Below are 9,532 nucleotides of genomic sequence, written 5' to 3' on the forward strand. Positions count from 1 at the left end.
ACATTTTGTTAGTTAATATTAATAACGCACAACGGCCAGGATTTATCAGTTGATGTGACTCAACAGTCTGTTTGCCTAACAAGCAGCTCTATTATTAATTTCAGTCAGACGTGTGTTCATAATATTACGTCTACCTTTATTAAACCAGGGTTCCACTAACGAGGCTATTATTATATTAATTGGCACCGACAAGTACCTACAGCATCGGATCCACAATTATTCATACTAAGATCCGTAGGTACAGCATGAGATTCACAATTATTTATACTAAGATGATGCAAAAGTGTGTCCGTCTGTTATCTTTCACGGGTCATCCGTTGGAAATATAATCTAAATCCATATCCATACTATCCATACTAATATTGTGTGTCGAAAGTGTGTCTGTCTGTCTGTCTGCTAGCACTTCACGACCCAACAGTTAAGATTTAAATTTTGAGTGATTTTGATAATATTTAGTAGAGAGATCGTTTGCATCCCTGAGACGGACATGGACTTCTTTTTATCCCGGAAAATCAGGAAAACCTGGAAACTCCTTTTAATTTTAAGAGAATCATTTACTATACCGCTGAGATCGCAATTTCCGACTCACAAAGTATTGTACAAGTTACAAGGAAATTGACTCGTATTTGTTCAGGTTTCGAGAATGATCTAAACCGTCGGATGTCCTTGTTGAATATTTCACAGGCGTCGCCGCTGTAAAGCTGCCAGTCTTAACAGGGCTCTCTCCGTCACTCGTTTCATACAATCGTAGTTTCAATTTCATTTCAATATTAAGCAACCAAAGTCCATGAAATTTTGCAGACATATTCTAGAAACTAATATCTGTGTCTGTGGTGTTTTCGATTTTTCTAAAAATATGTAGTTTTAAAATTACAGGGGATCAAAGAGTTGTATGAAATTTTTTAAGACCGCGTAACTTTGAAACCGAATATTTTAACAGAAATCTGGAAAACCACAGACATAGATATTAGTTTCTAGAATATGTCTGCACAATTTCATGGACTTTGGTTGCTTAATATTCAAATCAAATTGGAACTACGATTGTATGAAACGAGTGACGGAGTGAGCCCTCTTAAATATTAAAGTAGACTGGAAAACGGCTGAAATGTCGACATATTAAAAATGAAATCCAATCTATTCTAGTGCTTTTATACAAGAGACCGTAGCGTAGTGGATGTTTAATTTTAATTTCGCTTCTAGTTTTCCATTTATTATTTTGTTAGATTACCCTGGCTTTAATGTACTCTATAAATTAAATTAATTGTTCCTCGAACATGAATCTCTTACTTATGAAATGAAAAATAATATTTACCTATGAATACATTTTCCTAAGATTATATGTACCTACCTAGATAAATATGATAACTTCGTTTAAGTTTTTAGGAAATAATATTCTTTTTAAAAGGATAATGTAATTCTATAATATCTACATAGTCCTATTTATATAACGTCTACTTTTAGGAAGATAATATCTCTTTCATGTTTTAGATTTTATTACCATAGGGATTGGAACAAGGTTAACTGGTAGGTATACCTATTAGGAAAAATATAGAGCACCCAGTTTTCTATTTTTATTTTTTAGCAAAAACAACGCATAACCTATCAATAATCGGATCGTATGATTAAATTGATTCGATTTATAAATCGCTCTACATTTCAGAGAGGTAGAGACTACCCTCTTCGATACAATTCTAACCTATCGTATTTCTTTTGAAATATCAGAAAACGAAAACCTTTTCACCCTTTCTTGACCCTAATAAGGAGTCGAAGCTATTTCGCAGGTAAATAAAAACCCCGTATGTACAGGATCACGCATTACGTAGTTATATTATCACATTATTCCCTTTCTGCAGTAGGGACGAAGACCGTTACATTAAAACCTCTACAGATGTGCCAACAAGACTACTGCCAACACGTTACAAACGTAAGTCTTAGTTTATTATAAGTTCTATATATGTATATGTATATCAGAGGCTGAGTGGGACTAACTATTGCTTCTATCAGTTATCTATGTGACGGAAAGGGAGCAAAGAATTTGTTCAGAAATTATAAGGTCTCATAATAATGCTTTTGCAGGTGAATACTGTACTTGTTAAGTCTAATTAAATATACAAGTTGGTCCCGCTTGGACTACGGGTCCAACCACCAGGCGATGCGTAGAACACCGTGGGGTTTTACCTAGGCGTAAGAGTCCGACGTTCTCCGGGCGTGGAGGCATCCATGAGTATTTCCCCAAGAAAAAAATACCAAGCATATTACAGTAGCGCACTTAAGCTGAATGTCACTGCTAGCACAATTATTATTACCAACCAGAGGATGCCCGCGACTTCGTCCGCGTGGATTTAGATTTTTATAGATCCCGTGGGAACTGTTTGATTTTTCGAGATAAAAAGTTGCCTATTTCGATTACAGGGACGCAAGTTCCTTCGATATCAAACATACAAATCAGTTAAGTGAATGGGTCTTAGGAATCCCGTGGGAACTCTTTGATTTTCCGGGATAAAAAGTAGTCTATATCCGTCCCTGGGATATAAGCTAACCCTGTACCAAATTTCGTCAGAATCGGTTACACTGTTGGGTCGTGAAAAGGTAGCAGACAGACAGACAGACAGACACACTTTCGCATTTATAATATTAGTATGGATTGGTCAGGCGACCAAAATCTGTGATGAAGTTGGCATATCTGTTAACGCTTTAAGAACTAAGAACAGCTGTTTGTACACCTGCCTCGCCGGCTGCGAAGACATCTTGTATTCTTGATATTTTTATAACAATGGCCGCCGAGTTCGATGTTCGATGTTTTAAAAGGGCACTTGTATAATTAGCAAATGTCAATCGATTAATGTCAAATTTTTAGAATCTCCAGCTAATTTCTTGAACAGTTCAGACGAGTCTTCGGCTGGTAGGTATTTCGGTAAAAAAATATGAGCACAGGCAGTTTGACTATAAAAATAAAAAGTCTGGAAAAAGTTATGAATCCACCGCGTTAGCAAAAAATATAAAATTAACGGTCTGGTGGAGATGATGCAGTCCAAAATGGAAGCGCCTCGAGCCATATCTTTGTGTATATGGAAGTTTATTAGACCCATATGTGGCGCGTACCGCTACCGATGTCCTATCTATGCTATAAAATCGAAATACAAACATCGAACATTTCCATTGATGCATATCGAATCGTCATTCCTGGAGAATGAACAGAATAATCGAACACACGCCTCATACCACACATCTGTTAGGTAAAGACGGTACGCCCTACATGATAGAAATAACAAAAAGATTTTTTTATTCTAATATAATATTATGTCTAATGTCTATGTCTAGTAAACGTTCACATGTATCTACTTTTGAATCGTCAAAATAATATGCATTTACTACTGGTTCGGAATGCCTTGCCTACCGAGAAGGACCACTAAGAAACTCGGCAGTTGCTGTTTTCTAACATTCTATGTATTTGCAATAATCTATACTAATAAATAAAATTGGAGTGTCTGTCTGTAATTTCGAAATAACTACCTCATATTAAGCTCATATGGTTATTTGAACGATACCATAACTGAATCACACGTTTTTAAAATTTTTGTCTGTCTGTCTGTCTGTCTGTCTGTCTGTCTGTTTGAAAAGGCTAATCTTTGGAATGGCTGAACCGATTTTGACGGGACTTTCACAGGCAAGTAGAGGATTGACCAGGGCGTAAAATAGGCTACTTTTTAACCGACTTTCAAAAAGGGAGTTGTGTTTTTCTACCTATGTACACCGAAATCTCCGAGATTTCTGAACCGATTTGCGTCATTTCTTTTTTAATCGATAGAGGAACTTTGCGACATTGTTTCATAAAAAATTTGGAGTCCAACTCCTCAATCCTGATGCTGCAGGGGATCTGACCAATCCACGCGGGCGAAGCTGCGGGCATCAGCTAGTACATAATATAATTATAGTTTGAAAATCCAGATGAAAGACATCGGGGTCCCACCCAGTACTAGAATAGCGATCTCGTACCGAAAAGAGCAGCGTTGGCAGATCGTCCACTAGGTTGACAGACGACATCAAAAAAAATATATCATGAAAAAGTCAAACGAAGCCGCTGGATTCAGGCGGCGCAATACCGTGGCGTGTGGAAGTCCCTACAAGAGAACTATGACCAGCAGTAGACGTCTATCGGTTGACAATGACGACGATGATGATTAGTGTCGATCCAACAATCGATACATCGATATTGATGTCACTTTTCCCACTCAAAATCGATTAAAACAAACCTCGAATATATAATGCATAGACTAGGATGAGGGTACTTATTCCGAAGGACAATATAAGATCGAACAAGCGCCTCGGAATGTCTAGTTGTAAAGTTAGGCATACTTATTCATAACTCCTACCCTCGGCGTTCGGGCCTCCATTCATTTTCCACATTCCTGAGAATCCTTCGCATTATCATGCCTACATGTACGCTTATGTACTGGCGATGGAAGGTCAAAACTATTTGTTTTAATATCAACGTAAAACTCGATTTAGAAGCTTGTGATTTTGTATGTAAGAGGTTCTCTCCACTAAGAAAGGATTTTTAGAAATTCCTATTGGTAGAATTCGTCAGCCCAATAATGATCCACTGTTCGAAGATTGGCCTTCCCTCTATACGTGAAGAGAGAAATGTAAAACTTAGAACCCTGCGCTGATCCAATGTGTAGAACTACATATAGGCATTTAGCTTGCCAAAGGATTTAAATATCTGTGTGTCTGTCTGTCTGCTAGCTTTTCACGGCCCAAGAGATAGACCGATTTTGATGAGAGGTACAGAGTTAGCTTACATCCCGAGGACGGACATAAGCTAGGTACTTTTTATCTTGAAAAATTAAAGAGTTCCCATGGGATTCTTAAAAGCTCATACGCTTAACCGATTTATACGAAATTCGGTAAGTACCTACAGAGATAGTTTGCATCCCGGAAATCGACATTCCGGAAAAGTAAGAGTTCCTACGGGATTTTTAAAAAACCGAATCGTCTAGTCGCGGGCATCTTACGCTTGCTTGTAAATAAGAAAGATTGAAACAGCTTTAATATATTATAGGTACACATCGCTAAACAAACCTTTTGTCTCCAAAAATGTAAAAAAATCTCATTTTGGGCAGTTTAAAACTTTTGCAAGGATAATCTCCACGCAGAAGCAATTTGAGCCAAATGTACACAGAGGGGACGCTCAAAGTTTGAAGGAGTGAGGCAGACTCAACAAGGGAACATCTGTTACAGGAATAATAAATATTGAGAGAGTTTCGGCAAGTAGATACTTTAAGAAATAACAACCATATTTCTTGGGATAACAGAAGTACATTATTGAAATTACTTGACTGAATTTGAACTCGTTAACAACAGAACAGTATGGGTGTGTGTGTGTGTCTGTCTTCGTGTGTGTGTGTGTGTGTACGTGTTTTAGTTTGTTTGTTTATTAGTTCCCTCTTAGTTGCCAAACTATACATTGATGCTGCCCTGAGGCTGAGCGCGGCTGCAGCGATGCGGGCGCGCTGCCTCCGTGCGGCACTTTGCGGCGAAGGCGTCCTTAGAAGTAATTGCGATTTTCCACTGTAGCCACCTAAAGGCTGTAACTGTCAAACTTCTACGGTAGTCTTCGTTCTTTATGCTAAGGGCTCTCGGCTCTACCTTTGTAACTTTGTACCTCCGATGTTTCTGTTTACTTCGTAAAGGGAGCGTGATTGCGTCTTTAGCGAAGATCACGTTTCGCACGTGTCGCGTTTGCGAAACAAACATTTCGCAGACCTACCTACCGAACTTTGTTTCACGAACTTATGTGTTTATTGAGCAGGAAAGTGTAAGGTTCCCGCTATCTCCTATTAGAATATTTATTTTGTTCTTTTTACCCACAACGTAACAAAGACTCGGACGACGAGAGGAAGGTTTCAAATCTCAACATAGTAAAAGTGAGTACTCTCACTTTTAAAGTTAACCTAAAACTAGACTCTAGATCTAGAGCCTCAGGATTATGTGGCCCACACATTGAAGAGTTTGGAGTAAAGAGGACACGGCATAACATAACAAGAGCATGGAAATGAGAAGAACATCCTGGCTGAAAACGCATGTGGTTTGATGAAACTTAGCATCCGATTCTACAAAGTTTTATACCTAGGTAGCTAAGGTAAATCTATTGTCGTTCGAAAATCATCATTAACCCATCGCTGGCTCCCTACTGAGCACAGGACTGCTCTCAGAATTAGGAGAGTTAGGCCATTAGTCTACCACGCTGACAAAGTACGAGTAAACCTTTGAGAATATTATGGAGAACTTTCAAAAGCACTTGTAAAAGTCTACTTGAATAAAAATCTATTCTATTCTTTCAGGCATGCAGGCTTCCTCACAATGTTTTCCTTCAGCGTTTAAAGCCTCACATTAACACTCATATTAAGTTCGAAAGTTTGAGGTGCGTGCCCGGTATTGAACCCCGGACCCCTCGAATAGAAAACCCGTATACCGCTTTTTACGTTGATATTTCTGCCTATTATTATGTACTAAATACGTATTTAGAACCTGATATTATGTAGGTATTATAATTATAATATCTACTTAACAGTTACGCAATTCAGTAGCCGCTATGTTATTTCTACGTAACTACAAATCTTGGGACATAATTACCTACCTACCATCACTTAAATACTAATTACAGTAACTTAATGCTGCTCAATATTTTATTAAATGCCCCAGGGACACAAGGACAAGGGCCAGGGCCCAGGGCTCGTGTCCTTGAAAACGTTGAGGTGTGACGGAAGAATCGATTCACCGCACACGTTTTCATACGCAGTGTAGACTTATAGCTAGGGGAGCCATTCGTCTGGTTTTATCTGGATTAGTCCTTTGGTAATACAATATTGTACTGCTGTTTTTAAACCCATTTTAGATGAATCGATCCATGCTAATAAGAAAGAAGGTAAGTTTGTAGCTCTGGCTCTATCTGCTACAATTAAAATATATTAAGTACCTAATTAAAGTTATTAGTAGCAACTAGCAATGAAATATTTCACACTAAAACTTGTAGTATCGGGCAACAAACGCAAAATACTAATTTACCGGTCTTTAGACTAAATACTACTATTCCTACACTAATGGAAATCTTCTGAATTTCTCCTTCCAAGAGCGTTCCCTTTCAAAAGGGAGAATTTAATAAATTATTATTATTATTCCTATAATATAATAATAGGAGAGAATTTTTCCTTTACCGATAGGTAAAGGAAAAAATCTCTCTACCGAATCGGAAAACTGAAAATCGAAATCGGAAAAGCAAAGTTCTCCGTTTTAAAAGGAATCAATTCGATTTTGGAAGGACAAATCAGAAAGAAAGTCAGGAAACGGTTTTCGGTATTAAGCTCTCTTCTGTATCTGAACTGACTGAGGGTTTCGCTTCACGGTATCCCTACCACAAATACTTCAGAGTATCTTCAGTAGGTACGGTACAGATTCAGGATCTAGGAAATAGCGACTCTTGTAACGATGCAATAAAGTGCAATTCAGCTCGCACACTGCAGCCCAAAAATAAATAAGCGTCTCCCTTTCTATCAAGTAAGCTCTCTCTTTCATGAGAGATAGAGTTACGCGGAACCGTCGAAGGAGTGCCCTACCATAGGTATGTAGTATGTACCTACATAATATATTTCTTGGGTCCCAATTCCGCATTTTGCATCATAATATGGCAACCCTTGTCTCGACTAACGGTCTAGTTTCACGATCGTCCGATCGTTAACTGTATTAACTCTTCAAACTTTGGTACTTAAAACTATTCGAAGAACCGCAGACTTCTATTAACATACTAGGTATACTTAGTCTAAAGCAATATATTATTATTATCCTTACAAGCTTCGTTTAATTTCCAAAACGATAGCAGAATATAGTAGGTACAGCTTACATTGCAACAGTATTCTGAACACTGCCTCATTTGAAAGTAAAAAAGGGGCCTCTTAATAACATTAATCAATTAATTACAGTAATATTCTATTATTCTCAGAAAATGTACCTACCTAGTTAGCAGTTAAACGAATTTCATCTTATAACTTAGTTACTATTTATTAGTGGGACTCGAACGAATTCTCAAACCTGTTTGAATTTAACGGGCGTAATGTGAAGTAACATTGGTACCGAGTTGGAAAATAATAATAATTATTGGAAAAAGGACTTTCGAAGTTGACTAGGTAGATAAATAAACTTATGTACCTACATAAATAATAATAAATGTTTTGTATATTTTAAATTATGTAGACAATTACCTACTCGTAATTACTTAAATTATGTAGAACATTTTTCATACAATACCTAACTTTTGAAAAAATACATTCTAATAAAATTCAAAAATATTCATAGTGATGGGCCCCCATATGCATTAAAACATCGATAAATCAATGTCAGAATTGCCAATTAAAAAAAAATCGAAACTCCCTATTAGGGTTGATTATAAATTAGATTCTTATATTACCGATAAGACATAATCCAGAAAAAATCCATTAAAACTTATGAGTACCTAGGTAGATATACATTAATATAAAAAGATCATCGCTAATTAACATTAATTAAGTGTTCGGATGTTTATTGTTTAGCAAACCTCGCGAGTCGCGACCACATGTTGCAATAAAGACCTTGTTTATTAGCAATAATATTTTAGTCATTTTATTTTTTCTCCTCAGTTAATAAACTGTTGTGTATAATATTATTGTGGTTTAAAAATAAATTTTTCAAGTAGGTACCTAATAGGGTTTGTACAATAGATGCATTTAAATATTTTAATACGTAATAATGAATAACTAAATTAAATATTCAATACATAAAATATATATTATTATACTTTATTTTTCAGAATATTAAAACATTATATTTTATTAGCATATACTTGATAAGTGCCTATTAATAATTTTAGTGTAGGTTTATAATTCTTAATATATTTTACAAAATACATACATGAACCGGAGACATGGCACTCATTGAGAACACACTGATAGATTATCCAGGATTCCAGCTCAATCATTGTAGAGGCTGTCATTTTTCCAATAAGTTACAGAAACAGATCAGTCAATAAATGTAAAATATAGTATCTATCAAATTTCACTTAGAACCTTTCACTCCACATTTGTATTTAATATTAAAAATGCACAATTTATTGGTATTCAGTTAATGTTATTTATTCTAATGTAAATAGTCCGTGGTCATGCGAATCGTATGCAATGTTTTGATACCGCCCACGTAGGTCAGTAGCTTTCGCTTTATATGAAATGAAATGTATGAAGCTGTTCAATCATACATTTCCCTTCAGCCACTGATGTATTTCTGTGCGAGCAGCCCTGGCTGGAAGCGGAAATTAAATCCAATGCTGCTATATGAATGAGACTTAATTACCCTTATTAATATTTTATCAAAAATAATATTATATTCAATTTCAAATCAGTAATTCAACATTATTATCAAGAATAAAGGATTTTTAAAATTATAAATCACGTTCACAAATTTGCACTTCAAATAAATAATGCATTTTAATCCAATAATCGGGTAT

At 36.2% G+C, this 9,532-nt stretch overlaps 1 protein-coding gene across 1 annotated transcript in view; it reads right to left on the reverse strand.

Moving 5' to 3' along the window:
• The window catches only part of LOC123874496 (tumor necrosis factor, alpha-induced protein 8-like protein 2 A), a 41,775-nt gene extending 32,442 nt beyond the window's left edge, over positions 1 to 9,333 (reverse strand). Inside the window, exon 1 of the mRNA XM_045919886.1 lies at positions 8,944 to 9,333. The gene's annotated coding sequence lies outside the window, so the exon portion shown is untranslated. The remainder of the gene's footprint in view (positions 1 to 8,943) is intronic.
• Between the last annotated feature and the right edge of the window lie 199 nt (positions 9,334 to 9,532).

This window comes from Maniola jurtina, chromosome 18 (assembly GCF_905333055.1).
Source record: "Maniola jurtina chromosome 18, ilManJurt1.1, whole genome shotgun sequence".
Taxonomy (NCBI): domain Eukaryota; kingdom Metazoa; phylum Arthropoda; class Insecta; order Lepidoptera; family Nymphalidae; genus Maniola; species Maniola jurtina.